The sequence below is a fragment of the Sapajus apella genome, unplaced genomic scaffold (genome assembly GCF_009761245.1).
Source record: "Sapajus apella isolate SASKATOON/1434 unplaced genomic scaffold, GSC_monkey_1.0 scaffold7, whole genome shotgun sequence".
NCBI classification, from domain to species: Eukaryota; Metazoa; Chordata; class Mammalia; order Primates; family Cebidae; genus Sapajus; species Sapajus apella.
Window position 1 is genome coordinate 38,274,233 of NW_022436947.1, and position 16,913 is coordinate 38,291,145.

Genomic DNA, 16,913 nt, shown 5'->3' on the forward strand with positions numbered 1-16,913 from the left:
TTGGTTAAAATGTCAACCTTCATTTCACTTGTGAATGTGGTTATCCATTGGTGGCAGCCTGGTTATTCAGTTGCTTGATTTTTGGGGTGGGAAGGGAATAGGAGTGTGAGGTGAGGGTGTCTGCTATGCTTTTCTCATTGAAAAAATAAAGGAAGTCATGCTTTTATCCTGGTTCCACTTTCTGTTTATAGGCTAAAGATGAAATTGTCATTATGCTGTGGAAATGCTTATATATTCTTTTCCTTCCACTCTTTCATGAACAGCATATGGCATAGAGGGATTTTTGCTTAGTTCTGGGATGTCAGAATGTTTACATATGAACAACTATAATCAAAAGTGAATTTCAGGGTAAGCTGGTATGGCTTTTGTGGAAGGCAATGTGGTAGTATTTAAAAAAAATTTAAGTTATTCTTTAACATAAATCATAGAAATTTATTCTACAGAAATTTTACATTTATTCAAACATCTATAAATAACAATATTCACCCAAATGAAAAGATTTAAATGTCTTTCAATAAGGGTATGGTTGAATAAGTTATGGTACATTCATATTGTGAAATATTGTACGGTCTATTATTTTGAAAAAGGCATAGATTTATATATGCTGAAACACTTTTAAAACCCTGTATCATTTTCATATAGTTACACAAATATATGTGTTCACATATATATACATATGTGTGCATGTGCATATATATGTATAGAAAGACATATATATAACATTCATAAATGTCATTTTGAAAACAGATTAAAAAGTATCTGGAAAAATCATATTAAAGCAGAATTGGGCTAGGCATGGTGGCTCACACCTGTAATCCCAGAACTCTGGAGGCTGAGGCGGGCAGATCACCTGAGGCGGGCAGATCACCTGAGGTCAGCAGTTCAAGACCAGCCTGGCCAACATGGTGAAAACCTGTCAGTACTAAAAATACAAAAATTAATCAGGTGTGGTGGCAGGCGCCTATAATCCCAGCTAGTTGGGAGGCTGAAGCAGAAGAATTGCTTGAATCTCGGAGGCAAAGTTTGCAGTGAGCCAAGATAACACCACTGCACTCTAGCTTACAATACAGAGTGAGACTCCGTCTGAAATACAAAACAAAACAAAACAAAATTGAAGAAGAGGTTGAGAGATTTTCACTTTTTATGTATTTTATGTTGTTTTTCTTTTATTTATGTATTTTTGAGACAGGGTCTCGCTCTGTTGCCCAGGCTGGAGTGCAGTAGTCCAAACACACCTCACTGCAGCCTCAACCTCCCAGGCTCAAGCAATCCTCCCACCTTAGCCTCTCAAGTAGCTGGCACTATAGGTGTGTGCCACCATGCCTGGCTACTTTTTTAAAAAATTATTTTTTGTAGAGGCAGGGTTTTCCTATTTTGCCCAGGATGGTTTCAAATTCCTGGACTCACGCGATCCTCCTTCCTTAGCCTTCCAAAGTGTTGGCATTACAGGCATTAATCACCATGCTCAGCCTTTACATTCTCTAAAAAACTATTTATGGCCGGGCGCGGTGGCTCACACCTGTAATCCCAGCACTTTGGGAGGCTGAGGTGGGCGGATCATGAGGTCAAGAGATGGAGACCAACCTAGCCAACACGGTGAAACCCTGTCTCTACGAAAAACATAAAAAAATTAGCCGGGCGTGGTGGCACGCGCCTGTGGTCCCAGCTATTTGGGAGGCTGAGGCAGAAGAATCACTTGAACCCAGGAGGCGGAGGTTGCAGTGAGCCGAGACTGCGCCACTGCACTCCAGCCTGGTAACAGAGCAAGACTCCGTCTCAAAAAAAAACCAAAACAAACAAAATAAAACTATAATGAGTATATTTTACTTAATTTTGTTCATTTAAAATATATGTAGAAAGTGAATGACCACTAGCCTGATCTGAGGGGGCTAAAAGTGCTAAAGAAGAATTCTTCTGTCTAAAGCAAAAGAGTTAATTATAAATCAATAAGCTATATAGAATGCAAGAAATTCTGAGGACAGAGTCTTAAGATTTTTTTTCTGGAAAGAACTATGAATGTTACATTGTAAGTGGCATTTGTATGGAGGTTAAGAGTACCAGTTGTGAACCGCGACTGCTTGTTTGTATTTCCGGCTTTGCCACTTAAAACATGTATTATCGGCCAGGCTTGGTTGCTCATGCCTGTAATCTCAGCACTTCGAGAGGCTGAGGCGGGCAGATCACAATGTCAGGAGATAGAGTCCATGCTGGCCAACATGGTGAAAACCTGTCTCTACTGAAAATACAATACTTAGCTGGGTGTGGTGGCGTCCACCTGTAGTCCTGGTTACTCGGGAGGCTGAGGCAGGAGAATTACTTAAACCCGGGAGGCAGAGGTTGCAGTAAGCCGAGATGGCATCACGGCATTCCAGCCTGGCAATGGAGCCAGACTCTGCCTCAGAAAACAAACAGAGCAAAACAAAACAAAACCAAAAAACATGTATTATCTTGACTTCTCTGTGCCTCAGACATGGAGATGATAATAGTAGTACCTACCTCATAGAGTTCTTGGGAAGATTAAATAAATTAACACAATAAAGTACTTAACACAGCCCTTGGTCAAGCTGTGTTTTGCATATAATGTATATACATATGTGTGTTATACATTATAAGTAGTATTTATAATATTTATAATTATATATTATAGAATAATATACATATTATAATAAGTATGTTGTGAGTGGACTCAGTACAAACACTGTAAGGAGATTGTACCCAAAGTCAGCTGGCTCTGACATAGTGATGACTTCAGAATTTACATAGAAGAGAGAGACATAAAAAGGGCAATATGGAGGCCGGGCGCGGTGGCTCAAGCCTGTAATCCCAGCACTTTGGGAGGCCGAGGCGGGTGGATCACAAGGTCAAGAGATCGAGACCATCCTGGTCAACATGGTGAAACCCCGTCTATACTAAAAATACAAAACATTAGCTGGGCATGGTGGCACGTGCCTGTAATCCCAGCTACTCAGGAGGCTGAGGCAGGAGAATTGCCTGAACCCAGTAGGCGGAGGTTGCCGTGAGCCGAGATCGCGCCATTGCACTCCAGCCTGGGTAACATGAGTGAAACCCCTCTTCAAAAAAAAAAAAAAAAAAAAAAAGAGCAATATGGGCTAGGCATGATGGCTCACCCCTGTAATCCCAGCACTTTGGGAGGCCAAAATCGGTGCATCACCTGAAGTCAGGAGTTTGAGACCAGCCTGACCAATACGGAGAAACCCTGTCTCAACTAAACAAAAATTAGCCAGGCATGGTGGTATGTGACTGTAGTCCCTGCTACTCGGGAGGCTGAGACAGGAGAATTGCTTGAATCCAGGAGGCGGAGGTTGCAGTGAGCTGAGGTTGTTCCACTGCACTCCAGCCTGGGTGACAAAGCAAGACTCCATCTAAAAAACAACAACAACAAAAAAAACCCAGTAACATGATTCTATGATTGCACACAAACACACAATTTTTACCTAAGTAAATCTGAAGTGATTAAGCAATCTGGGGGGATTCTAATAGATTTTAGGGTCTTCAAGTTTTATTACATAGCAAGCTCATTTCTATTTAGATAGTATGTTTACTTCTTTAGACAGTATTATGTTTAATATGGCTGGGTGAGGGCTGGCAGTAGGAAGCCCTCCTCCAGCCACTCCTTGGCACTTCCTTGTCACATTGGGCAAATTACTTTAATTTCCTGAAGCCCCAGTCTCCTCATCTGTAAAACGATGTTGGACTATATAATTTTAAGAAGTTTCACCTAGCTTTCAGATTCTATAATTCTGGTATTTTGTGACATCCAAAACTCAAATGAGGAAAACATTAGTTAGAGGAGCATGGTTATTAATTATGATTTGTAAATGCAATATATATAAATTCTGGATTTTAAAGATGCTATTAATTTTACATTTCCATTAGTAGAAGGGAATAGTATTGTGAATCATCCAGAAAAGCATAATTTAAATGTCATTTATATTTAGCTTTAGACTATCTTAAAGTATCAGATAATTTCTGAGCAAATATAATTTTTATTATCTTTTATTTCAATATTAAAATGATTCTCCATTCTCTAAGTGACATTGTAGGCAATATGATAAACCTGTAAGTGCTTTGCATAAAATAAAAAAATGTAGAAAGCAAAAGTTGACTTAACCTAGAAATTTATTACCAAAAATTGCAAATTATCTTGTTCTTTGTTGAAAAATAACCACGAATATACAGGCAGCACTTCATGGTGATTAACAGCATCAATGTTACTGTCAGGCAAACCTGAAGTTACCTTGTGTAAGTTATCTAAGCTCTTTGAATTTCAGTTGCCGTATGTATAAAATGGGACTGCAAAATCATACCTATTTCGTAGGATGTGCTTTGTAGTAGGTGATTTGGAAATTAAATGAGATAATAGTAACCCCAGTACTTTGGGAGGCCAAGGTGGGTGTAGCGCCTGAGGTTGGGAGTTGGAGACCAGCGTGGCCAACATGATGAAACACTGTCTCTACTAAAACTACAGAAAGTAGCCAGGCACAGTGGCACGCACCTGCAGTCCCAGCTACTTGGGAGGCTGAGGCAGAAGAATCACTTGAACCTGGGAGGCGGAGGTTGCAGTCAACTGACATCCTATCACTTCACTCCAGCCTGGGCAACAGAGCAAGACTCTGCCTCAAATAATAAATCAATGAGATAATATAAGGAAAGCACACAGCAGTGTTTGGCATATAGTGTTTGCTCAAAACAGCTACTTTCTTTCTCTTTTTTTTTGTCCTTAAACACAATATTTACTTGACGCTTCACTTATAAATAATATACTGGTATATTATTTAGTATATGTTGTAAATTGAAGGTGTCATAGGCTTATGGTTAAGAGTTCAGTTCATTGTGGCACTGTTTACAATAGCAAAGACCTGGAACCAACCCAAATGTCCATCAACGATAGACTGGATAAAGAAAATGTGGAACATATACACCATGGAATACTACGCAGCCATAAAAAACAATGAGTTTGTGTCTTTCATAGAGACATGGATGAATCTGGAAACCATCATACTCAGCAAGTTGACACAAGAAAACCAAACACCTTATGTTATCACTCATAGGTGGGTGTTGAACAATTAGAACACGTGGAGACAGGGAAGGGAACATCACATACCGTGGTCAGTTGGGGGCGGCTAGGCAAGGGGCAGCGGGGGGTGGGGAGCATGCGGAGGGATAACGAGGGGAGAAATACCAGATATAGGTGATGGGGGGATAAACGCAGCAAACCACCTTGCCATGTGTGTACCTGCATCATCTGCACATGTACCCCAGAACCTAAAATGCAATCCAAAAAAAAAAAAAGAGTTCAGATTCTAAAATTTAAATGCCTGTGTTCAAATGTCAACTCTGCCACTTACATGCTATGTGACCTTGGGTATTTGTAAATCAGAATCAATAGCTAATTCATAGAGTTGTTATATGCATTAATTCAAATGAAATAATGCATATAAAGGATCAAAAATGTTAACTACTATTATCATTCATTAACTATAAAAATCAATCATCTAACATTCCATTTAGTGGCAGACCAACATAAAAGAGGCATTGTTCTCCTTCTACTTCTTCATCACTCCTGACTTATTTTATTTGGTCTGCAAAATATTCTAAGGTGGAGGTATATCTTCATTAGGCCATGTATATCAAATACAAAATAATCCATTCATTATTCTTTTCTTAAAACCTGTATTATGTTAGTAGATTCCTACCCATTCTTCAAAGCACAGCTAAGATATTATCCCCCCTCTGAGACTGGCACCAATATTTCTTCCATTTCCCAGAAAGAACCAGTCTCTCCCTCCATTTTTACTTAAATAGTAACTCAGAATTAGCAGTATTTACTTATACAGGACTTAACATCAACAATCATTTCCTTGTTTGTTTGTTTTCTCCTGTTGGGATGGAGCTTACAAAGGATGTCTTATTCTGCAGCATATTCTTCGTATTTAGTTTTGGTCCAACTGATTTCTATCTTGTGCTTGGCCTGCCCTCTTTTGTGGAGTCCACGCTTTTCTCATTTGGGACATCTTTCACTTTTTTGAAAGAGAGATTGAACCTGCAACTTGGCTTCTTGACTCTGTCAATTATATGGCTTATTTATTCATTTTCTAAACTCATCTTGCTTCTTAGCACACACTTATTTTAGACGGTGACTTTTTTTTTTTTTTCCTGAGACAGGGTCTTGTTCTGTTGCCCAGGCTGGAGTGCAGTGGTGTCACAGCTCACTGCAGCCCCGACCTTCCTGGGCTCAAGCAATCTTCCCACCTCAGCCTTTTTGAGTAGCTAGGACTACAGGAATATACCATCATACCTGGCTAATTTTTTTATTTTTATTTTTGTAGAGATGGGTTTTACTCTGTTGCCCAGGTTGTTCTCAAATTCCTAGGCTTAAGCAACTCACCCACCTCAGCTTCTCAAAGTTCTGGGATTACAAGTGTGAGCCACCACGCCTGGCTTGATGGTGACATTTTTTTTTTTTTTTTTGGAGAAGGAGTCTCATTCTGTCGCTAGGCTGGAGTGCAGTGGCGTGATCTTGGCTCGCTGCAACCTCTGGCTCCCTGGTTCAAGCAATTCTCCTATCTCAGCCTCCTGAGTAGCTGGGGCTACGGATGTGGGCCACCATGCCCAACTAATTTTTTTATCTTTTTAGTCGAGTCAGGATTTCACCATGTTGGCCAGCATGGTCTCCATATCTTGACCTCGTAATTTGCCTGCTCGGCCTCCCAAAGTGCTGGGATTCCAGACATGAGCTGCCGCACCCAGCCAATGGTGACATTTTTAAAGGCCTCTTGGCTTTAGTTTGGAGATTGAGGAAGAAAAGGTTAATTGACTCTTATTCTCCCTCCCTTCTATGACAATAGAAACCCCAGTTTACAGTGAGCACAAGATGACCCAAATTAAAGACTACTTTTCTCAGCACCTCCTGCAAATGAGTATGACCCTATAGCTAATTTATTACCAATGATAGATGTGTGTCAGTGCCCTCCACTCAAAACCACAGGAGTATGCTAGTGGCTAAATAAGGTGGGTTTACTGCTTGGAGAGAACACATATCATGGGGAACTATGGGTGTCTCCGTAAAGAGAGTACAAGAAAGACTTTACATAACATTTGCCTTGCTTTAGATGATTTTAGGAAGGGCTGAAGGAGCCACAGCTTTACTCTGGATTGGATGCCATTAGGAGGCAAGGGCAATTCCATGATTGGGTATGTTAAAATATTATCAGGGGAAATGAAACACAGTTAAAGCTATAATTGGTAACAAACCATATTAGGTAAAATAGGGAGACGTTTGGTCACTTTGCAGTTTGGACAATGTTCATGTTTTTGTCTGTATGCAGGCATGATTATGATATAGTTTTGTGTTTATATTGATCCATCATGGTCACAGAATGGCTTTGTCAAATGTTGGTATTCTTTGCAATTGCATATATTTAATAGGAAAACACCAAGTTTTACTGTGACTGAGAGCTAGGGTAGCTCTCAGATGTCAGGTGCTGTTTTTCTTTCTTTTCTTTTTTTTTTTTTTTTTGAGATGGAGTCTTGTTCTGTTGTCCAGGCTATAGTGCAGTGGCACGATCTTGGCTCATGGCATCCTACACGGCCTAGGTTCAAGCAATTCCCCCGCCTCAGCCTTCTGAGCACCTGGGACTACAGGCAAGCACCACCATGCCTGGCTAATTATTTTGTATTTTAGTGGAGACAGAGTTTCACTATGTTGGCCAGGCTGGTCTTGAACTCCTGACCTCATGACCTACCTGCCTCAGCCTCGCAATGTGCTGGAATTATAGGTGGGATCCACCGTGCCCGGCTGAGAAATGCAAATCAAAATCCAAACCACCGTGAGATACCATCTCACACCAGTCAAAATGGCTATTTTTGTTGTTGTTGTTGTTGTGAGACAGAGTGTTACTCTATCAACAGGCTGGAATGCAGTGGTGTGATCTCAGCTCAGTGCAACCTCTGCCTCCCAAATTCAAGCAATTCTCCTGCCTCAGCCTTCCAGATAGCTGGGACTACAGGCACGTGCCACCACGCCTGGCTAATTTTTTGTATTTTTAGTAGAGACGGAGTTTCACTGTGTTAGCCAGGATGGTCTTGATCTGCACACCTCGTGATCTGCCTGCTCCGTCCCCCAAAAGTGCTGGGATTACAGGCATAAGCCACCATGCCTGGCCCAAAATGCCTATTTTTAAAAAGTCAAAAAAATAACATGTTGGTGAGATTGTCAAGAAAAGAAAATGCTTATACACTGCTGGTGGGAACGTAAATGAGTTCTGCCACTATGGAAAGTAGTTTGGAGATTTCTCAAAGAACTTACAACAGAACTACCATTCAAACCAGCAATCTCATTACTGGGTATATATCCAAAGGAATATAAATTATTCTACCATAAAGACACATTCCCTATCTCAAAAAAAACAAAAAAACAAAAAAACTCAAAGACACATGCATTCACATATACTCTGCAGCAATTTTCACAATAGCAAAGATATGGAATCAACCTAGATGTCCATCAACAGTGGACTGGATTTTAAAAAATGTGGTATACATACACCATGGAACACTACACAGCCATAAGAAAGAATGAAATCATGTTCTTTGCAGCATGGATGCAAGTGGAGGCCATTATCCTAAGCAAATTAATGCAGGAAGAGAAAACCAAACCTCAAATGTTCTCACTTATAAGTGGGAGCTAAACAATGAGTACACATGGACACAAAGAGGGAGAAAATAAGACACTGGGGTTTACCTAAGAGTGAAGGATGGGAGGAGGGCGAGAAGTGAAAAACTACCTATCAGATACTATGTTCACCACGTGGGTGAGGAGATTATTTGTACCCCAAACCCCAGTGACACACAATTTACCCACGTAACAAACCTCCATGTGTACCCCCCTACACCTGAAAGAAAAGTCTGAAGAAAAAAAATTTACTCTTGCATTGTAAGCCTTGAAATATTTCCTTACTTATTTTTGTTCGTTTCTGTGCTTCTATTTTAGAGGTCAAGCTTCTTTCATTATATTGAAAATGCCAAGTTTTTGTGAAATTTTTTCTTGTCTCTAATAAATTCATAGATATGAAAAAATAACTGTTGTTTGACATCACATAGTAGCTTATCTTTTTCATGAATGTGCCTTATTTCCTCTATTAAGTATTAAATGCCTGAAGGAATTCATGTCTTATACATCTTTGTATTCTACATAGTATCCCACTCAATATTTTTGGGTTAATTGTGTTTCCAAAGTTTTGTGAAACTTTGTGACAATTATTTCAAGCATAAAATCAATTTATCAAGCATTGTAAAAAATATAATACATTAGTATGTATGGAATAATAGGAAGACATTGCCACGCTGTGGTTTTTCTTCTTATACGTACTCTACACTTCGAGGGTGCTAGATACTTTACAGATTGCAGAGCTGATTTTCCTGAAGCTACGATTATTCAGTGCCTAAGTATACAATTTGAAGACTACCTATATTTCTCCTGTTTCCTGTCTTTTAAATATTGTATTTCCCATTAATATCTTCAGTGAATGTCGGCTGGGAAAATGAGAGGAAACTCAAGTCCGTTGAAGGAGACTTCCTATTAACAGCTCTGTAGAAAAGTATGGTAGGGAGTTTGAAATTATTATTTAAGATGAAAATAATGAAATAACCTATAGATTGATTAGCTGTACCTGAGACATGGTACATCCTAACGATAGTATTTTTATTCAGACAGACCTTTGATTAAAGATAACCTAGATGAGATAACAAAGTAATTTTTATATCCAGTGACCATACACTCCAGATTTTTCAGAACAGTTCCCATTTTAAGTATTACATCTTACTGTTATCATCAATTTCCAACAGGTCCTACCATGTATCCTGATTGATGACATAACTATGTCACAGTATTTATAGGAACATTTAAGACACTTTTGAAGTCTCCTGGTGAACTTCATCTAGGTACTTCCAATAGACATTAAGTAGACTTTAGCAATTGCTCCACAATCCTTCCCAAGAAATTTTACAACTTCATATAAACTTATAGAATAAAATATCTTGTGTTATCCATTTTGGGTTAATGGAACCACCATTCATTCAGTGGGAAACTGAGAACCATGATTCCTCCCTCTCACTCAGCCTTCTGACCCAGTAAGCCACTGTTACTGATTCAACATTTATATCCCCCTCAAAATTCATATGCTGACGCTCCAACCCCTGATGTGATGGTATGAGGAGGTGGGGCCTTTAGCAAGTAATCAAGTTTAGATGAAGTCACGAGGGTAGAGGCCCCATATTGGGATCAGTACCCTTATAAGAGGAAGGGAAACCAGAGCACCCTCTCTCTCTTTAAGGATACAGTAAGAAGGTGGCCAACTACAAGCAGGAAGCCCTCACCAAGAACTGAATTCCCTTGTACCTTTATCTTAGACTTTCTAGCCTTCGGAATAATAAGAAATAAATATCTGTATTTAAGCCACCTAGTCTATGGTATTTTTTTATAGCAGCCCAAGCTAAGACATTTCTTCATCTTGCACCATTCCTTCACAAGTGGCCTCACCATTTAACATCCGTGGTAAGCCAGAATAGTCTCTGAAAGAGCAAGTACATTCATGTTCCCTCTCCCTTAAGATAGTCTTTCATGTCTCCCCAGTGCTGCAGGAGAGGGAGTAAGCTCAAATGTCTGCAGGGACAGCTAGGTAACCTAAATATGGAGTGGTGAGCCTGAGGAGACAGAAGACTAGAGAATATATTTCTTCTTAAAGACATTCAAACTCAAGAAAAAAAAAAATCAACACCAAAGAATATTTGTGGCCAAGATTCCTCCTGTGGGGTGAGAGTTTTAATTATTTTAACTTGTTGGCATGGTAGAACAAGTGTCTTCATTATCTGGATCCTGTAAACATACGTCGTCCTCTCCAATTATTCTCAACTGTGTACTGCTCTCCAAAATTGCCAAGCATTTTTGCCCATGTCACCACTTCTGTCCAGAATGTCCTACTGGTGAATTTCTACTCACCCTTGAAGGCTTATTACCTTTGAGAAGTTTTCCCTGACTTACCTGAGATTAGTATGAAGAAAATTCTGCATTCCAGAACACATTCATGTGCTGTTAAGATACACAACTCATCTCATTGCTGTAATTCGTTTTTATGTTTGTTTCATCTAAACACCACACACACAGCTCATGGTGAGTGCTGAATTCATCTTGGTATCCCCAGCATTTTACATAGTGCCTATGGAGAGGCACTTGGAAAACATGCTGGATAGACAGATGGCCTTCTTAATTAAATGAAATGACTGAACTGAACTGTATTTTAGAAGAACTGCAGTTTTCAACATTTCAAGTGTAAAGAATAGGTCCACCTGCCTACAAAGTGTTGCCAAGTGGAAGCCACTGTCAGAAGTGTTTTAAGGACAGACAAGTCTTAGGTATGATTGGTATACTAATTTATGTGAACAAACGAAGTCAACGGAAAGCACCCTTAGACCAACCTTCTTCCCTCCCCAACCACATGCAAAGAACTTGCATGCTAATAGTCAAAAGTTGGAGCTGGGAGTCAGAGATTCCTGATAGAATTTCAGCGTTACCATCTAAAAACAGTGGAACATCAGGCAAGTTACTTAATCTCTCTAAATCTGATCATCTTTTTTGTAAAATAAGCATGATAATAGTACTTACTTCATAGGTTATTATAAGGATTAAATGAGAGAAAATATGTAATGCATTTGGTATAGCACCTGGCACACAGTAAGAACTCAACACATATTGATAATTCAGGTAGAATAGTACTTTGAGATATTCACATTTTTCCTCCCTTCATTTTCCCCTTTCTTTCTACATCTTACAAAATTCAAAGAGCCAGCCATGTGTCCACTCTCAGGGGAGGCATTACAACATGGTAGAAAGAAGATAAGCTTGTAAGTTTTCTGCCTTTTATTTCCAAAAGTCCTGGAGAGGTTGAGAAGGTTCAAGTACAAAGAATCGTGGCCAAAAATAAGGAGAACTTCTCCAAGACAAAACCAAAATATCCCTAGAGAGAAGATGAAGAACAGGAGGTCTACAAATAGGTCTGTATTTCTAGGAAAAGAGGAAACTTAGGCTTTACTTCCTGAGCAGAGACTGGGAAGGTGCAAGCCCAGTGAAGGAATAACTACATGGTATGTTGGAACAAACAGGGACAGAGGCAACCTCACAAGAATTTCCATGCTCAAATGCCTCATGAAACAGCAGGATTCTTTTGGGGTACCATGTAAGCAAGAGATGACATTTAGACCTAATAAAGCCATGCTGTATTCATTACATATTCTGTATAACAAATTACCACTTAAACACTTAGTTAAAACAAGAAACATTATCTCACATAGTTTCTATGGGTAGGAAATTCAGGAGCTGCTTAGCTAGGTTGTTCTGGTTCAGTCTCTCATGAGGTTGTAAGTCAAGATATCAGCCCCAGTTGCAGTCATATGAAGGCTTGGCTGGGGCTACAGAACCTATTTCTAAGATGGCTCATTCACATAGCTGGCAAGTTGGTGCTGGCTCTTGGTAGGAGGCTTCAGTTTCTTACCATGTGGATCTCTCCATAGGAATGCTTGAGTACCCTCATGCAAGGTAGCTGGCTTCACCGAGAGAGAGACATCCAAGAGAACAAGTCAGACATCACCATGTCTTTTCGAATCTAGTGTCATACGCAACACATCATCACTTCCCTGAATTTTGTCATAAAAACCAACCTTGGCATGACGTGGGAGGAGACAACACAAAGGCGTGAATATCAGGAGGTGAGAATCATTGGGGGCTATCTTGAAAGGCACCACACATGACAAATGGGGTGGCAACTGTCTCAGTTATACTTCTTAATTAGCTGAACAAGACGCTATAACAATACCTGACAACTTGGCCATGTGAAAGAGAGCAGAACCTAGAATAACTGGGGAAGGAGAGAAGGCTTAAAGGATTGCTCTTAAGTTTTTTTGTCAGTTTGGTGGGATTATAGGCACAAAACAGAATTTAAACAATTAGAGAAAGTAAAAAAACGTATTATTTATTGCATATTTAAGTTTATGAAATAGTAGCAATTATCATTATTATTGCAGATCAAAGAATAAGTGTATTTTTGCAAGTGGTTCAGGGTGGTTCCCAAGTGGTTTTCCCAAGTGGTTCAGGGTGACTCCAGTTCTACTACGTCAATAATTCTCAATCTTGTAAATACAGTAGAATCAACTGGGAATATCTTCTGATTTAATTGATTTGGAGCAGGTCCATGGAGCTTCTGATTTAACTGATTTGGAGCAGGGCCTGGGCAATAGTAATTTTTTTTTTGAGACAGAGTCTCCCATTTTTTTTGAGACAGAAGTGCAGGGGCATGATCTCGGCTCACTGTAACTTCTGCCTCCTAGGTTCAAGCAATTCTCCTGCCTCAGCCTCCCAAGTAGCTGGGACTACAGGCATCCACCACCACACCTGGCTAATTTTTTGTATTTTTAGTAGAGATGGGGTTTCACCATGTTAGCCAGGATGGTCTAAATCTCCTGACCTCTTGATCTGCCCAGCTCAGCCTCCCAAAGTGCTGGGATTACAGGCGTGAGCCAATGCACCTGGCCAGTCATCAATATTTTTTTTAAAGCCCCCTGGATGATTCTAATATGTAACCAAGATTGAGCTCCAATGCCTTATGCAAATTTAAGACCTTCTTGCTACTTCGAATATCTGTGATTCTATCAGGAGTTCACCATACAGGAAGCTGGCTAATTCTCCCTACTAACTGCCTGGGATTGTTTTCTTCAGAAACATTGGAAACACTTCTCAGTAACATTCCACTAGAGACAGCAGAGCAAGGGCTAAAGTTTGCTAAAAACAAACAAACAAAAAAGCAGAACCAAGGGGATCTCAGTTGCTATTGTATTCTCTAACATAATGCAACTCTGCCTCTTGTCCCTATCACCTTCAGCAACAAGTCAACATTTAAGCCTTACATATCAACCATAATCTCACAATTGCATAATCTCTCTCTCTCACACACACACCCCTCCACGATTCCTCCTTTTTTTTTTTTTTTTTTTTTTGAGATGGAATCTTGCTCTGTCACCAGGTTGGAGTGCAGTGGCACAATCTCGGCTCACTGCAATCTCCACTTCTCGTGTTTGAGTGATTCTCTTGCCTCAGCCTCCCGAGTAGCTGGGATTACAGGCGCGCACCACCACACCCAGCTAATTTTTTTGTATTTTTAGTAGAGACGGGATTTCATGTTGGCCAGGATGGTCTTGATCTCCTGACCTCGTGATCTGCCCCCCTTGGCCTCCCAAAGTACTGGAGTTACACGTGTGAGCCACCGCGCCCGGCTGCTTCCTCCTTTTTTATTGTATGCTTGACTTCTTTAACGTATCTGACACTTAAAATAAATTTATCTCCCTGGACTTGTAAGACATGCCTCTCTCTAATTCTTTCCCTACTTCTCTGGCAACTTCATTGTCTTTTGCTAGCTTCTCTTCCTCTACCTGCCTCTTAAACGATAGTGTTCTCTAAGATTCTGTTCCTTGTTCTCTTTTGATGCCATTCTATATTGTTTTCCATGGGCAAAACTCACTCCCAGCAGTTCCTTCTACCATCTATTACTGATAACTCTCAGATATTTATTTTCCAGTCCATATTTTACTCATATTCCAGTTCTGCATCTGTAACTTCCTGTTAATTAAGCTACCTCAAACTCTGAATGTTCAAAATCTATTATTTTTTTTTTTAATGAATGAGAGATTCTTTTTTTTTTTTTTTTGAGACGGAGTCTCGCTCTTGTTACCCAGGCTGGAGTGCAATGGCGCAATCTCAGCTCACCGCAACCTCCGTCTCCTGGGTTCAGGCAATTCTCCTGCCTCAGCCTCCTGAGTAGCTGGGATTACAGGCACGTGCCACCACGCCCAGCCAATTTTTTGTATTTTTAGTAGAGATGGGGTTTCACCATGTTGACCAGGATGGTCTCGATCTCTTGACCTTGTGATCCACCCGCCTCGGCCTCCCAAAGTGCTGGGATTACAGGCTTGAGCCACCGCGCCCGGCCAAATGAGAGGTTCTTAAGTTGCCCAGGCTAGCTTCGAACACGTAGCCTCGCCTCCTCAAGCACCAGGACAACAAAATCTAATCATTAGCCTTCTCCAACCCACCTCTCGACATGCTACTCCTCCTTTAATTCTTATCTTATTGAATAGCACAATACTTCATTTTTTAACCTGATGATTTTGTTTTCCCACAGCTTTATTGAGATATAATTGACAAACAAAAATTGTATGTATTCAAAGTGTACAATGTGACGTTTTGATATGTCTACATTGTGAAATGATTTCCACAATCAAGCTAATTAACATATCCATGTAAGTATATGAAGAGATCTACCTCTCCTAGCAGGCACCATGATTCTAATCATTTAAGGTAGAAAACAGGAATCATCCCAGAACAGAGGCTGCAACTTGCCTGCTTATTTACTAAAGTTGTTTTTATTTGGTCTAGGAAGTACCTTAAAAAACTTTGGGCCAACATTTAAGATTTGGGAGACTGAACATAAGATACATTCAGGCTTCTCTTTAAAAATCGGAAGATGATGAGGCAACACTACACCCTACCTGCATGGAACAAGTACCTAGAGATGAGTTGCAGATGAGCTCCTGACTCATGTAGTCCTCATAGTGACCACAAGGGATGCTGAAACTCCTTTCATTCATTTATGTCACTTGCCTGGCTCTTGAATATATTTGAGATCGTGACTTCTCTCCTTACTCCTGCCTCTCACCATACCTCCCTCTACAGTTGATTAGGAAGCCCTACATATTCTAGCACTTCTCTAATCTGTCTTCTTCTTCTTCATTTTGATTGCTACATTCTTAGTTCAGGATCTTGATTTTGCTTATATGGAGTATGTAACAGTCTACCTCTAGCTCCATCATTAATCCAGTGCTGACAAACCATTAAAGTGAACTGATATTATTCTCAAGGCCTTCACTGGTTCTCCACTACCTGCAAGATAAAGTTCAAATTCCCCTGGTACATGGTACTTAGCCATCCATGCCCTGACCCCTGCCCACCACTCCAGCCTTATCTCACACTTTACTGCCACAACAGGTAGTCTATGCTCCACCCCTGCCAAACAATGGATTATTTCAAACCTCTGGATCATGTTGCTCTTTATACCTTAAAAAAATATCTTCATGCTACCTACCACCCACTTGGCCCACACAACCACATTCTTAACTTCAGAGATTTGGTTCAAGTGTTACTTTCTCTTTGAAGAATTTTATACCTCATTCCCAATGCCATAGGTAAAATCACCATCACACTCCTACCTCTATCCCCACCCCACCCCCATCCCCAAACCTCATAAGACTGTTATCCTGGTGACTATAACATATTATTATATCTACTTGTTACTTATTTATATTCCTATTTAATCGAAAATTCCTTAAAATTAGTGGCTATCCCTTATATATCCTTATATTTCTAGATCTATGCTTAGTGCATATACTGTAGCTGCTTAATAAATATTGGCTGGATAAATTAAGGATTATTTCAAATGATTACCTGCAAGTCGCTTGTTCTCTTAAATATGTTGATCATCTTTATGTAATCATATTTATACTATATCACCGATCTGCTTTTATTCAGGGATTGTACAAAAGTAAACATTTAGCTCAGTTCAAGCAAATTAACTCAGTTTTTGAAACAGGAGTTCAAATCAATGACATGAATTTGTAATAACAATGTTTCCTCAGTTTTATTCTTAAGAAATATATCATATATTTCCCCTAACACCTGGGAGCAATATGATAATTTTATAATTTAGGCTATCATACCAAATGTAGGAGACATATCAGTGTGACTTATGAGTATGGCTTATAAATAACCTCTTAATGAAGAAAAGAATACAATA

At 39.8% G+C, this 16,913-nt stretch overlaps 1 long non-coding RNA gene across 1 annotated transcript in view; it reads right to left on the reverse strand.

Moving 5' to 3' along the window:
- Positions 1 to 13,347, reverse strand: part of LOC116550382 — a 30,723-nt gene extending 17,376 nt beyond the window's left edge. The window contains exon 1 of the long non-coding RNA XR_004268372.1: positions 12,567 to 13,347. This is a non-coding gene — a long non-coding RNA (uncharacterized LOC116550382). The remainder of the gene's footprint in view (positions 1 to 12,566) is intronic.
- Between the last annotated feature and the right edge of the window lie 3,566 nt (positions 13,348 to 16,913).